The following is a 15,147-nucleotide window of genomic DNA, read 5'->3' on the forward strand; positions in this document are numbered from 1 at the left end:
CCTGTGCTGGGTGCTGCTAGAGTAGGCAAGTGGCTGAAGGGTGGCTGTGGGTCCACGGGCCACCAGGGCTGCAAAATGGGTGGGAGAGTGAGTCACTGATGCTGTGGAAAACCCTTAGGAACTGGAAGCCAATATGGGGACAACACGGTCCTGCTACCTATATGCTATCTGCAACATAACCTTAACCATTTTTTCATTACCAATAGCAGCATAATTTAGCCTGTTAGCAAGCCCACTAGCCAGGGAGTAGCTTACCCAGAATTTGAAGGTACAGGCACAGGATGAAGGGGGAAGAGTTGAGAGAGGTATAAGAAAGCCAGCCTGTGTGTGGCATGTGGCCGAAGCACCAGCTGCTGCTCTAGAATTGTTGTGAATCCTCTCCATGAAGCGCTGGCTTAGTTTTAGAAATGTGGAATATTTTTTTTTTTTTATATTAGCCAGCATGTGGTGCAGGAAGCAGAAAAAAATAAGTCTTGGTGCCAGTGTTTAACAGGGAAACAAGAGTGGTGGATGTACATTTGACTTTTGTCGTTGTTTTGGTTTCAAAATCAACAAAATGTGAGCTTTTCCAACTGATTTTTATGGAATTCAGATTTATTTTGGGAAGCTGTTAAATAAATTGACAACTTTGGAAGCCAAATCCTCTTCTAGGGCTTTGTAAGACATGTATGAGAACCCATCAGAAGGTGCTGATGTGTTCGCGGGCTTCTTACCATGCTAATATCTGTTGCTGTCCATCACATCAAACCTCCTCTTCTGAGGCCAGGTTCCATGGTCCTCAGTGGGAGTGGGGAGAAGAGCAGATCCGTCCAAACCACTGCTGTAATCCTCATGTGCTTGTCCTGCAGCTGAAAAAATGGGTGTATTGCCAGCAGTGTTGGTGCTGGTTGCTAATTACTAGTCACTGCAGTTGAAAGGGACCTTCTGGATATGCCCTTTGTCCTGGTACATACCCCAGTGCGGTAAGCAATAGAGTCCCGTTGGTCCCTCCTGGAAAAAAACAACTTGTTATAAACCCCCTCAAAAAATATATAACCCAGTTTGTATTTAGAGTTGCTATTAAGGTGTTGCTTTAAGACACCAAAAAGAAGGAAAGTCTCAGAGCTCCTCATCCTGAGAAGGTTCCCCTGAACATCATCTGTGGTTAGCATTTAAAATGCTGGAACAATCCCCCTGGGGTGCGTGCCTGTTTCCTGCCCCAGGACGCGCTGGCTTGCCAGGCCTTGCCCAGGGTGTTTGTCCTGGGCGGGTATGCTCCACCACAGATGACCACTTCCTCTGCACCCTGCAGTGGTCAATCTGGATCAACAGTTTCTGAAGCCAATGCTAAAATGGAAAACTTTGGAACTAGCATGTGTCCTGGATCCCACCATGATCAAAAACTGGTTGTGAGGTGTGCCCTCACTCTCCATTGTCAGGTGGATTCTTTGGAAGATGATGCATCTCATCGTAAGTTTTCAAGGGTTTGAGTTGCCCTGGACTCCCAATGACTAGCTGTTATCTTTAGTTAGGTTTTTGCACTATTATTATTAATCTGGGGGGGGTTGTACATGGTGGCTGAATGCTGCATTAAGTTCCTTTAGGTCCGCATTCACCTACAGAAAATACCATTGGCAAACCCAGACCAGGACGTGTTTTGTCCATCAGTCACATGTGGGTTTGGCTCTACGTTGCTCTGCACTCAGCTGTGACGGTGAGGATGATCACACAAAGAACTGCCCTTTCTTCTGAGTCAGACCTGAGGAACGTGGCCTCTGACCCCAGACTAATCCTCCTAGGAAGCTCTGCAATGAGACTAGAGGATCTTATCACAACCTACACCTGTCACAGCCTCTTCTGTGGATGAGTGATATTAAACCCGTATTTCACTCCTTCCTGATCACTGCACAGAGTATACACAAAGAATGCGCAATGCTTCATCCCTGCTGTGCATCTGTGGCAGAAACCCACCTGCTAGGACCTGTGGAGGAACTGTCCACTGGCCAGAGGAAGTGCCATGAGGAGAGCATGGACCGTGCCAGGTGTCCCGCAGCTTGTCCCACGGGAACACGTGCACTGTCAAGGATGTGTGTGTAAAGCCTGGCTTGGCTCTCAGAGCTCTAGTCATGTTTGCAAAGCAGGCTTTTATGGACGAAAAAATAAAGCACTGAACTTTACACTTAAACTGGGTTCATTTGCTCTGTAATCATGGAGAGCCTTGAAGCTGCCTCCTACATGATGGCTCCTTTCCTCTTTCCCCTAGAAAGTAATTTTTTCTCAGATTTGGAACTTGATTTCAAGGCTCTGCAGATGCATCATACTAATAAATGTCACATTATCCCATCTCTTCTGACACAAATGTGAGCAGGCATCTCGGCTGATGAAAGCTGATGAGGGAGGAAAAGCAAAGCTATGAAAAACCAGCCTGACGCATAACGCAGGTTCACCAAGGCCACATCTTAAATGAGAGAAGAGGGCTGTGCCAGGCCCTTGGGTACGAACTTTGGGTCAGGAGCAGTAAGGCTGCTGGCATTCAAGCAACAAGGGCAAACGCAGACGGTGTTTGTGGCCGTTCTTGGGTCATTAGGCCAAGGGCTGAAAGATCAGAGGAGGACAGCAAGATGGTGGGAACAATTCCTATGGCCTTGTTCAGCTAAAGATTTTCTAAGGAGAAGCTAAACCCACAGCTTGTGATGCCGGCCATAATATAGCAGTAATATGGCCATATCTGCCTGAAATTTTGGATGGCAACTACGTGAAATTCTTACCCGTATGTGCTAAGTGCATAGCTGGTGGATCAAGGGGAAGGAACAGGTCCTTTCTGACTCAGCTAACACACTCCCAGAGTTTCTTCCAGAACCTGTAGGACGCTGGCAGGTTTTTATGTCAATAGATGATGTTGGCCTGGAAGAGCAAGTTGACACCTGCTATACATGTTGCCTTTATCGACAGCGCTGATGTTCTGCTATCAGCATCTTTATTATCAGCATGGTTGCCAGCAGAAGGCTGAAGCCATGGGATGTTGAAACCATGGATTAAGTTAGAAAAATCTTCTACGGTCTTAGGTGGACAAGGAAAGGCAGACCAAAGCCCGCATTTCTTGTTCTGCTCCAAATCTCAAGAGCTTGGATGCAGGTTTGAGAGTGGGATTAAGGTTCTGATTGCTCATGGGAAAAGTACCTCACTGACACCTTTCTTGTTCATGAGCAACATTGCCTACCTTTGGTTTTGATTTCAGGTGATCATGGAGGAGTCTGGAGGGGAATGGGTTTTGCTTTACAAATTTTGTTGTTGCTGCTGCATGATGTAATTATTAATTATGCTTGTCATTCACAGAGACTGAGAGAAGCTTTTATGAAAGAAATAGTGCCTGTTCCTCTATCATACTAGTATTTGATAATCTTTAGTTTAGGTGATGAAACGCTTGAAATATCAAGTGATCTCGGTATTCATTAAAAACTGACATCCAGGCTTGATTGTGCTAAGCAGCCCAGGAGTTTTTAATCCCTGTATTTTATTTGCTAAGGCTAACATAAACAAGAAGGTTGATTTATTTTTTATTGTATTATTATATAAAGAGTTTGGATGCTTTCATCCCAGGTTAGTTCCTTGCAAGCACACCTTTAAGACTAAGGAGATAAAAAATTTCATATATTCCCTCTTGTGATGAACAATTTCTGCCTGAGCTGAGCAATGTAAGACCAGGCCCATATGGAAGGGAAGGAAAGAGGGAAATGCCTGGGAGCATTTCTTAAACGTATTAGGCATGATTTTATGTACTGAGTTGAGGAGATGAGGTGAAATGAAACATCTGTGTACAATAAAGAGCTCTGTCTGTCTTAAGTTATTGTCAACTGTAAATTTGTGTCACCCCTAGGGCTTGTTCCTGCTGACAGCAGTTTGTACCGTTGTTCCTCGACTCCAGACCTGCTCTCGCCAAGGCTGAAACACAAGTGGTTATTTGGGACTGCCTGGTGACGCGCCATGGGTTGGGAGAGTTTCCCCGTGCCGGCTGGGACAGATCTCTTTGCTCAGCGTTGGAGGAAGCTGGAGACCTGCCACCCTTGGTCCCTTCTGGCAGGGGTGTGAGGTTTGGAGGTGGCCACCCAGAGATTGGACACTGGCCAGCACCAGGGTCCCTGCACCCACCTGGTCTGGGGTTTCAGCCATTGATGCTGTGCTGTTGATTTTATATGTCAATGTCAGTAAGGGCTCTTCCAGAGCTTCGTTGAGACTGCTGGGCACTTCAATGCCTTGGGCCACAGGTGCGCGTGTGCGTGTGTGCCCCCAGGCACTGGGAAGCCCTTCTGCTCCCTGAGGTTACGCAGGAGCATCATCCAGACACACAGGCCTGTGTGGGGCTGGCCCAAGCTCAGGCACCTTGGTACATGTTAGATCTTGCCTTGTCCTCTGGCCGGTGTGAATCCCGTACCACGTTTCCACCTGGTACGCTGCCTTGCTTGGGTTATATGGGGACAGCAGGAGTGTGTAGGTGGCATTTGGGGAGCCACAGGATATTCTTCACTTTGTTGTGCTGCCATCTCCTACTTATTCACCCCACCTGGCAGCAACCATGTCCCCTTGTATCCTCCTCCAGCTGCCCCTCTGTTTCTGGGTTTCCATGCCCTGCTCTAATAACAGTAAGTAGCCAGACCAGAACAGTTAACTGCTGTTGCAGGTCTCCACATCCCTTCTGTGCTGACGTGTGGGACCAGGGGCTGCCTGGAGCATACGTAACTAGAATGTATGAGCTGACTTTCAGGGACTTGGTGGTCTATGCTTTCTTGTGGGGGACTGCAGCCCATTTGCAGCTTCCCTTACCCGTTTTTGGCAGCATGAAGTACGTGCAACTATTTCACACGTCGACCTCCCAGTAACTGTTTTGCTGCCCTTTCAGTTTCCCTCTTTGTACATCTCCTGCCTATGCCTGGCCAAGGTAAAAGCTGTTGCCCAGCATAAGACTTGGGCTCGGGTTTCTCAGGGCAGTTTATGCAGCTGCTTTTGATGGGGACAGTTTGCACTCCACACCTGCTCAGGTCTCACTAGGAAGCTTCTGCTCCCTCATCCCCTCATGGGGTAAGGGGGAGTCACCCACAGCAATGGAGTGGGGACAGCTTCTCTCTGGAGTATGAAACAGCCCATCCTTTGGCATAGTAGCCGTGTGTCAAGGATGATTGCCTTGTAGTACATGGGCTTACTGGTTCTTTGAAGAAGTGAAAAGCCATGCCAGAAGGTAAATCTCCTGGAGACACATGTCTGCTTGTAACTGCTGTTATGAAAACAGAGGGGATCACAGGGAGAGACAAACCTGTGTGCACACATCATGATGTGTCTGGGGCAAGGCATAAAGCTACTGTCCTATTCCAGGGCCCTGGAAACCAGCCCCCAGTCATCTGCCGAAGTCAAATAGCAACTTTGGAGGCAACGTCTAATTTTTGCCTTAAAATGACTCGCTGTCTCGCAACTTGTTATTTGACTTTGGTTTAAAAAACCCAAAAGACTGGGTGGTTTCTGCTTGCAGAAACCAAAGCATGTGGCTTTAAAAGGATACCAGGACCAACTCTGCCTGTGTAATTACATTGCGTACATTAAATCTCTCAGAAATGTTTGGCAGATGCTTTAAATTTCAGATATGCAATCAATATCTTCTGCTCTGAGGCTCAACTACTGTGTTCTTCCCCTCCCTTGCTTGAAATACACAAAGTCAAGTCGATATACTTGGAGGGTACAGGAGTGCTCCCCACTCAGTGAGTGTGTCTCTCTTATCTGTATATACCCACGGAGGTCTCACGGGGGGGCGGGGGGCTGTGTGTAAGTGTGTGCATGCTATATGCAAGACATGCTCTGCCTTTATTTATTTTGGAAAGGGTTTGCTCTGGTTTCGCTGTGCTTTGCTTTAACCGATCTGAAAATCCCCCCCCCCTGGATTCAGGAGAATAAATATGCATGGCTTGTAATTCTGTTGCAGCTCTGGCTCCCAGCTGATAGGGTGACGTGCGGTCCGGAGCCTCGCAGATTGGCTTTTTGATTTGGCTTCTTGCTGCAGTTGTGCAAACCCCGCTGCTCGCAGCGAGCAGGCTCCGCGCTTCGCCGTAATGCTGGGGAGCCCGGACCGAGCCCCGCCGGCGTGAGCGCGGGAGCGGGGGAAGCCCGGCAGATTCAGTGGCAATCTGGGGTACAATCCATTTTCTCTTCCCCCCTCCCTCGACCCTCATTCATCTCCGTCCTCCTCCCCCTTCGCCAGCCCTCCCTTCCCTCCCCAAACTCCGCCGCACGGAGCTGAAGATCAAGGCTGGTGGATTTATCAACATTTTACCTCCACCCCCACCCCCTTTTCCAGATGCACCTCCCCGCTCACCCTGACAGCTGCAAAAGAGAGCACAGGTTTTGTAGCGAGCGAGGCAACTTGGACTGACATGCAAAGGCGAACCCCCCCGTACCTGCACACACCGTCGGTGAATCACCGGGAGATGCGATGAGCAACCTTTAGGAACCGGAAGGATTTGTACCGGGGAGCGAGCGGAGCCCCCCCACCCCCGCCCGCCCCTCCAAAAAAAAAAAAAGAAAAAAAAAAAGAAAAAAAAAAGTCAGGAAAGCAGCCAGAAGGGGTAAGTATGAGGGTGCTACCCCCTGCTCTGCCGAGGCGCAGGGCTGGCGGTTAAGTTTCCTGCTCGCAAGCAGGGCTCCATGCCTGGGGCGGGGGGCTTCTGCCGGGCGGGGGAAGGGGATTTAACGTTGCCCAGGTGCTGGCAGCTCGCTTCATCCGCGCTGCTTTGCCGGAGCTGTGTGTGCGTGTGTGTGTGTGCGTGTGCATGCATGTGTGGGTGCGCGTGTGTGCGCGCTGCGGGGGCTGGGCTTTGCATACGGCGCGGAGCGGGCGCTGCGGGAGGGATGCGCGGCGGGGAGGGGGCGCCGGGCCGGGCGCTGCGGGGCCGGGGCCTGGCGGAGGGAGCGGGCGAGGGAAGCGCCGGCAGCCGCCGAGCGCGGCGGGGCGTGCGCGGCAGGGAGCAGCCCCGGCCCGCGGCCCCGTGGCGGCGGCCCCGGGATCCCTCCCGCCGCCGGGCGGGGGTGCCCCGGCTCGGCTCGGTGCGGCCCGCAGGGATGCCGGGGAGCTCGGGGGGGCGGCCCTGCCTGGGGCTGCCGGGCGGGGAGGGCCACTCTCATGCAGTGCTATAAATTTCTCCCCCTTTTTTTTTTTAACGTTCCTTTTTTTTTTTTTTTTAATCTTTCCCCCCACCCCCCGTCGGTGGAGGCCGGGCCAGCCGGGGCCACCGTCCCGGGCAGCTGTCGCGCTCCGTCCGGCGGGGCCGGCTTGTTTACCCCGGGTGTCAAATATAGCTGCTGCGCCAGGCTCTGCCCTAAATAGGGCACGGGGCCGCCGGCGGGCCCCGGCCCCCACTGCCGGGGAGAGAGCCGGTACCACACGCACGCATACGAGCTGACCTAAATGTTGGGTAATTTTGTGCTCATCCTTCCTCCCAGCCTTGCTTCAGGGCTTTATTTTTTTCACCTGTGTCTAAAGTATCGATTGCTCTGGGTGGGAGGTGAAACCGTTGCAAGTGCTTTGGGGCTTTGGTGGTGTGTGGGTTTTTTGGTTTTTGGTTTTTTTTTTTACTGTTATTCTAAAACGTGAGGCTATGGCCATCTCCCCCTCTGCCCCCCCAAGTGGAGCTGTAGTGTAATGGTTGGGTTCCTGGCTCCTTGGTTTGTTCCTGGGCTTGTTCTCGGGATATCACCCTAAAAATCTATTTTGCAGTTAAGGTGAGATGCTGAAGGAGCAGTGAGGGTGAGAAGGGGTGCCTTGTGCACCCACACCCCCACACCTCCTCGTGCTTATATGCGTGTTCCTTTAATTCCTTGCATCTCTTTGTGGAGCAAAAGGGTGATTTTTGTTGAGCTGTTTTTTATTTCTGGAGAGGACTGGGCTGGAAGACTTAGGTAACAATCAGCGGCATCTTCCCATTCAAGAGCGCTCGTCCCGTGCTCTCCGGGAGCTGGTGGGAGGCCGGGGGGAGCAGAGCTGCCTTCGGGGCTGCGGGGCACGGAGGCCTTGGAGACAGGTGCTGGGTAGGTTTGGTGCAGCGGGGAGAGACATTGCTCCCCTGTGGCACCAGCATTTCTAGGGAGTCCCTTATCCTGCTCCATCCGCTGCTTTGCAGGCGTTTGTTTACCCTGATCATGGTTTAGCTAAGAAAGTGAGTCGTGTTCGGTGCCTGTGTTCAGGCTTCTGTGGTGAACTGGAACAAGGCTTGTTTCCCGAGCAGAAGTAGCGGTGTCGGAGAGGAGCACGTCCAGCTACTGCCGAGGGCTGGCTGGGGAGGAGCGAGAGCAGCCCAGGAGCCCTCAGCTCTTGCCGTGAGGGTGATGGTGCAACGTGATGGCAGTCAGATCAGTTAGCCCCCGTTATAAATAAAAGGGTGAACACCAACCAGGGCGGGGAGGGAGAGGACTGCATGAGAACAGAGAGCCCTGGGGAAAAGGTGCAGTACAGCAGTCTGTTTGTTGTGGTGGTGGTTTTTTGGGGTTTTTTTTCCCAAGCCAAAAATGAGTTCTGCTCTAGTAAGTGGGTGGTTCAAGCATTTCCCAAATGCCTGAGGTACGACAGATTGTGGTAACCCTGCTGCTGAGGTCCTGTGTGAGGGCAGTGGAAATGCAGGTAGGCTCCGGATCTCTGGCACGCCTCCAGCATGCTGCTGGGCACATAGTTTCATCTGCCTGGGTCTCATTTGTATCATTAATGGTATTTTTCTACCTGTGTAGGGATTTGGTGAAGACACGGTTGCAATAACTAGTGGGTGACAGTGTGCGAGAGGGAAGGCGAGTGCGTAGCCATCCTAATGGCACTCTGCATAGCACTTCTCCCTTGCAGAGAGATTGCCCTCTGCCTCTGCAAAGCTGCCACCTGATGCGATGGCACCTGGGATGGCAGGTGCCATTACCAAGTGGGATAGTCCTTTCCATCGCCCTGGGCAGCTCTGTGCTGTCTTGAGCACCAGCACCCAGAACAGGAGAGCGCACGTGGAGCTGGATACTGAGCATGGTCTGGGTTCATGCACCGTGCTGTGCTCCATGGGCTCTCACTTGGCCAGTGTGAGCGTGGGAGCTGCCGTGTCCGACCAGAGCAGACTTTGTTGCTGGGATCACGGGCAGTTGTTCTGCATGATAGTTGCAGGGCACTTGGGGTGCTACTTCTCAGCTTGGCTGTCTTGTAGGAAGGGAGGAGGTACCCAGGGATGAATCCAGCCTTCCTGCTGCCTCTGCCTTCCTCTGGAGCTGGTGAGGTGAAGCCAGGTGAGGCTGGTCTGTGTATGGTGGATGCTATGGTATTGCTGGTTGGACAGGTAGAGTCATTGCTAAGGGCCTGGGCTGACCTGCTGCCATGTTGTGCCTGATCCCACATGTATCCCTCGTTCTCAGGGGATCCTTCCTGCAATACATCCTGCATCCCATCCTACAGCCCCAAGGCAGGGAAGTGCCGTAATGGAGTGTGTCAGCACTTTTTATTAGAAACCAAGTATTCCCTCTGCCAATATTTTCAAGTGAAGCACTGTACAGACAAATGGTCTGCCTGTCAGGTTTTTGTTTGCTTGTTTTAAACAAACAGCATCAGTCTCCTCCCCTAAGCCTCCCCAATGACCAAGTGGCGGTGACAAATAGTTCCTTGTTCTTTGTTGCTGTCATGTTTCAGATGTCTTTCATGTGCTTCAACAGTTAAAAAGATAGCTTTGATTGCCAGCCAAATTTCTTTTTTTTTTTTTAAATCAGACAGTAATATCTAATTCTGTATTTATAAAAAAAAAAAGTGAAGGAAATTAAATTACACAGATAAAGCCATCTTCTTAATAGGGGGAAAAAAAATCTCTGAAGCCTGTAAGTTGGTAGTTGTGATGCTCCATCTACCATCACCCATTGTTTTTAGGTATTGTGGCATAGATTGATGCTATTGTTGATTTACTGTTTAGATAACAGTAACTCCTAAAAGCATCAGCCTGGTTGGGGGCCCATGTTTCGAAGTGCCATACAAATGTCTAATAAATTTCAGTCTTTGCCCTGCAGAGTTTGATGCACTGAGAGATTACATGAGACCATACACCAAGCTGTTCTTGGGGCACCTTTAAAATGCCTTCTGTGCTGCTAAGCTTGTGGTCCTGCATTTGCTGATTTTGTCGATGTAGGGCTGTGAGGTCTGGGGCTGAAGACAAGGTTGCTGTCCCTGCTACCTCCAGAATGAAATCTGGAAACCACCTTGAGTCTCCTGCCGCTTCAGTGGGTTGCCGGACCACTTGGGAACTAATGTGTGGTATAAGTAGTTGGCTTCCCTCCTTCCCCTCTGCTCTCTCTGCATTAATGCTTTAAACTGCAAGCTCTGGTTGAGGGCCAGATGTGTGTGCACAAAGTTCAGCACGATGACCTCCCAGTCTCCCCTCTAGGCATTTTTGTCACAGGGTTTTGCAGGAGTAGCAAGGCGTCAGGCGGCAGGGGTGTGTCATGCCATTCCGAAGGTACCACCACCACCCCATCTTGCCATGGTTGCAATGGGAAGACCTAGGTGCTGTTGTTCCTGTAGTACAGTATCGTAAAGTAATTGGTTCACCCCATAAGACACATTTATAAACAGGTGATGTCCCCATGCTCCTTCAACTCTCAATTTGCTGGTAATTCTGTCTTTAAATCCCCTTGCTGGAGCCTTTGATCACACAGCTGAGCTGCCGTTGATGTCTCTGACAGCTGACATCATGGGAGAGAGGGGAGCTTAGAGCTCTTAACATTTTATTTTTTTTTATGATAGCTTGTTTTCTAACAAAACACTCCGATGAGGACTTTCCATCATAATAAAACAGCGAGCTTTTCCAGAGCACTCAGATTTAGGAGAAGATTCTGTTTCCATTCAGCATTTCCATTCACTAGCAGATTATTTCAAGGCTGCAAAATTGGGCTTGCTCTGTTTGCTACCTTCCTCTGCTCTGCTGTCTTTTAACCTAAGCCTCCTAACTCAGGACAGCAGCAGAGACAGCCAGGTCAAGAGCAATCAGAAATACTAAATATCCTGTGCTGCTGGACATGTTTTGCAACCAGGGAGTTGTCGGAGAGTTTTAGAAAGTATAGACATACGAGGCTGCATTGCTACTGCTTTCATCGTCACCTTCTCCTAGGCTGGTACTTGGAGGCTGTCTCAAAGCAAACAGCAGCACTCATCAGCAGCAACGCAGAGTACGGTTTTAATCAAAAGAAATGTAGTGATGCAGAGATGTACCGATGAGAGGGCACTTAGATCTGACTGCTGAGGTTGTGTTGAAGGTAACATGTCCAGGAGTGAACGGGGGCCTCCGGTGCTGACAGTGCAAGGTGCCCTGTCAGGGTGTCCGTGTGCTGGTGAGAGCTGGTTTCTTTCTCTGGGCCAGAGCGGGGGGAGCTAGAGCAGGTCTGCACCTTGCTTTGTGGTTGAGCTGCAGCTTGCTCTGGATGTGGCCTAGCTCCCCTCAATGCGAGTAGCAGTAGGAGAGAGTGTCACCAGGGTCCAGGCAGGCTGTGAGTCTCCCACTGCCATCCCCACTGGGGAAGGCACCGCTGCCTCTGCCACACACTGCTGGCCCACCCCAGCCAGTGACAGATGGAGACTCAGAATAATGCCCTGTGTAAAGAAGCCATGCTTTTGCCCTCCATGCTGTTTGATGTCAGGAAAATTTGTTTTGGGGCATTAAGGCCTGGATATCTTGGTTTACCACCTTGAGGATCTTCCTTGGTGGAAAGTCATATCTTGATGTTGAACTTAAAGTTCACCTTAATAAGCACCTTCATCCTGTTCCATGGTTTTGGTTGGGATTACTACTTAACCCTTGAACAGGCATGTTGGCTGGGAAAAATGGAGGTGGGGATACATCTCTGCCTTTGCATAGCAAGATGAGGCTGTTAAATGTTTCAGGAGGTGTTGCAGGGTTCACCACGGCAAGAGGCAAACCTGCCCCTGCCCATGCAGCTAATGCCCCTGCTGTGCTTGTCATTTGTGCCTTGGTTTCTACAGCCTTCCCACCTTGTCTGCTTGTTCCTGCTCCTGTCCTATCCCCTGCAGGGTACTGGCATTGTGGCACATGTGGCCAGGTAGTGGGTTCAGCTTGCTTTTCAGCCAGGTTGGTTCCTGGTCTCATTCATGGCATAGCCATGCCAACAGCTACACCAACAAAAAAGGGAAAGCTAGTACAGAGTGGGAACAAATGACCGGAGGTGGAAAATGTTCAGGTTGGTTTAAGAAGCCCTGCTTCCACCTGTAAAGCTGCTGCCTGAATTGCCTGCAGCAGTTAAGGCTTGGAGTTGGTTCAGCCTTGAAGTCTGCTCTTGATGAGACGGATAGTCCTGAATGCAAATTAGTTGCAAAGAACCTAAGAGTGATGGGGTCTGCAAAGCGCTTCTTAAGCTATTAAGAAGCACAAGAATCAGCAGGGGAAAAAAGACAAAATAGTTTTTAATATAAAATCTTCCCAGGAACATGCACAAGGCTTGATCCTGATTAAAAACAAAAATCAAACTGAGAGTCTAGGCCAAGCTCCTTCTCAGGTGCAACGTACCAAATGGACTCGGGTCCTGCAGGAAGGGAATAAAATGAAAACTTCCCCCTCTGCTCTCTGTTCTTTCAAGTCCCTTGAAAGCTTCACACTAGCACTCGGTACTTCATCAGCAACGAACTCTCCATGTTGAAACCTCCAGACTGCATTCCCTGGCAGTGCAAGTGGGAGTGGTGCCAACTGTTTTATTAGGTTTGCACCCATGAAATCCACTAGCGGGGAAGGACCTGACTCCTTGTCATCAGGAGGCTGCAGCGGGCAAGGTTTGTGCTGCTGCCCTGTGCTTGCTGAGGGTGCTGCGCTTAGCCAGTATGCGAGTCCTGGGGGGGCTGCCTGTCTCAGGACTAACTGGGCACCCTGGTGTGAGGACCTGAGGCCCAGAGTGAGATGGAGGTCTCAGTGTTGTTGTCTTCAATTAGCAAGGCAAGGCAGGTGTCTCTGTGTGTGCTTTTCCTTTGCGAAAGATCCCGGTGAGGGATGATGACATGCTGCTGCTTTTGTTTTGGCAGCCCCCTGACAAGCCTTTCAAAGTTTGGGTTATAGGAGGCAGGCAGAAGGGATGCTGCTGGAGCCAGATGTGATGGGGTGTTCTCCTGTCTGAGCATCGTGGAGACGGGTGCACTAGATGTTGCCCTCACATAAATTACCACCTGCTCTGGCTCTTTAAGCATCATTTTTTCCTTCTGTTTTAACCTTCCAGAGTGGTTTCAGGTTCACTTCTTCTAGTAAATGTTTCCTTTTCTCTAACTTAAATAATCCATCTCCCCAAAGCTGACCTGACAGCACAGCACACTTCATGAAACCCTGGCTTCTGTGGGGAAATGCAGCACCAGCAGTGACCCTGCTGGTGTCCCAGCTAAAAATAAAGCCTGTCCCTCCTGGCAGTGTTGGGGTTTGCTTTTAAGTAGGTAGGCAGTTTTACCCATCGGCAGCACTGTGCTCTTCTGCCAGGCAGAAGGCGCAGCTTAACCTTCAGAGCATGACGGAGCTGCCTGCCCTCTGGGGAATCGCACTGGGATGCTGAAGGTGAGAAGATGCTCAGCGGCACATGCTGCACCTATGTCACTCCCAAAAAACTGCTGGCTTGCCTGTTGCCTGCTTACATCCATCTGCTTGCTGCTTCATGCATCCCAGTGAGTCACAAGCACCTCTCCTTCCCCCAGCTCTGGCCTTTTCACTCCTCTGCTTTTCCATCTTAAATATATAGATTTCTTCATGGTTTTGCCATAACGGCCCCAGCTCCCCACTTACCTCAACAACTCTGTGCCTTCCAACTTCCCAGTCTTCTAACAGCACCTGTCACATGTTCAGCCCCCCATTTATCCTCTGTGGTTCTTTGCCTGTTCTCTCAGGTCCGTGTGGGCTTGGCTGCTGGGGCAAAGCAAGAGGTTGGCTCACTCGGGAAGCAGATGCTCAGTTAAGAAGGGTCTTTCCAGATCTCACTGTACACGCACATTAGCAAGTTTCACAAAAACTGCTAAGGTTGAAGTACGCTCCGGAGCAAAAGGAGGGATGCATCCTGGCCGGTGAATCTGGATATTCTGAGTTTCCATGCACATCTAGTTTTCCTTTGAGTCTTCCAGTACTTATTTATTACGGTATTGAGTTCCACAGATTGCACAAATGCACAGCATAGAATTTAAAAGGTTTCCAGTGCTTGCCAGATCAAATACCGTGAGTCTGGGAGCTTTCTGTTGGTGTTTGCCTTGAACTTCTTTTGGCCTGGTTGACCACCTCTGTCCCTCTGACCGCAGCTGATTTCCCGGTGAAGGCTCAGGGAGGGCGTGTTTGAGTTGTGAAAGGGGATTGGGGAGTGTTTGGTTGTGCAGGATTCCAGAAGCTTCATCTACTTACCATTGCAAAGAGGGCATGAAGAGGTGGCACGGTTGTAATCTGCAAGTATCTGTATGGGGAGCCAACAGCTGGGAGACACAGGACGTTGGCTGCAGTCACCTCGGCCAAAAGGGTGGTAATCTCTCCGATGGCACATTCTTACACACTTCGTGGAAGGTGCACCGGTGGTGCTGGTGGCTTGCTGACCGGCTGGCCAGCACAGGGGGCTCAGAAAGGGCAGCAGTGTGTACTGCCTCTTGCTTGGCTGGTAGCTGGGTATGGGAAGGACCATAAGTTTGCTGTGGGAAGAAGAATTAGGGGAAGGGGTGCGGAAATGTTTGTGTGCAAGTCTGCAGGGGGAATGGTGGGCAGGGAGCAAGAGGAAGGATTACTGTGGAGTGGAGGGTTGTTGGGTTACAGGGTTACAGGGCTCAAATTAATTGAAAACAAATTTTTATTCATTTTTCTTCTCATTGAGCTCCCACAGCAAAATGGATTAATTTTGAGGCTTTGCTTGTCTTTAGAAGAAACCATCCTTTTGCCAAAGACAGCTTGTGCTTGTTCGTTTACCTGTTTGTGTCACTGGCCTCAATGAAATGGTAATGGTGGCTGTGCTCGAGGTAGCGCTCTCCCTGTCCCACTGCTCCTCACATGCTGGTGTTTGGGGACTGTTGTTCCTGGTCTGGGCAGAGTGTTTTTTGTCACCTGTGACAGGCTTCCCAGATGACAGGAGTTTCTGTCAGCAGCGATGGCAAGAAGAGCTGGGTTCAGGGCA

At 50.4% G+C, this 15,147-nt stretch overlaps 1 protein-coding gene and 1 long non-coding RNA gene across 4 annotated transcripts in view; both read left to right on the plus strand.

The window, feature by feature from the left end:
* Window positions 1-1,003: 1,003 nt before the first annotated feature.
* LOC119151625 lies at window positions 1,004-6,529 on the plus strand. Its single transcript, XR_005105484.1, has 2 exons — window positions 1,004-6,154; window positions 6,320-6,529. It is a non-coding gene; the product is annotated as an uncharacterized LOC119151625 (long non-coding RNA).
* A 20-nt stretch (window positions 6,530-6,549) lies between these two features.
* The window catches only part of SLC8A3 (solute carrier family 8 member A3), a 115,574-nt gene continuing 106,976 nt past the window's right edge, over window positions 6,550-15,147 (plus strand). For all 3 annotated transcript variants that reach the window (XM_037395740.1, XM_037395742.1, XM_037395743.1), the window contains exon 1: window positions 6,550-6,587. The gene's annotated coding sequence lies outside the window, so the exon portion shown is untranslated. The remainder of the gene's footprint in view (window positions 6,588-15,147) is intronic.

The sequence above is a fragment of the Falco rusticolus genome, chromosome 7 (assembly GCF_015220075.1).
Source record: "Falco rusticolus isolate bFalRus1 chromosome 7, bFalRus1.pri, whole genome shotgun sequence".
In the NCBI taxonomy this organism is placed as follows: Eukaryota; Metazoa; Chordata; class Aves; order Falconiformes; family Falconidae; genus Falco; species Falco rusticolus.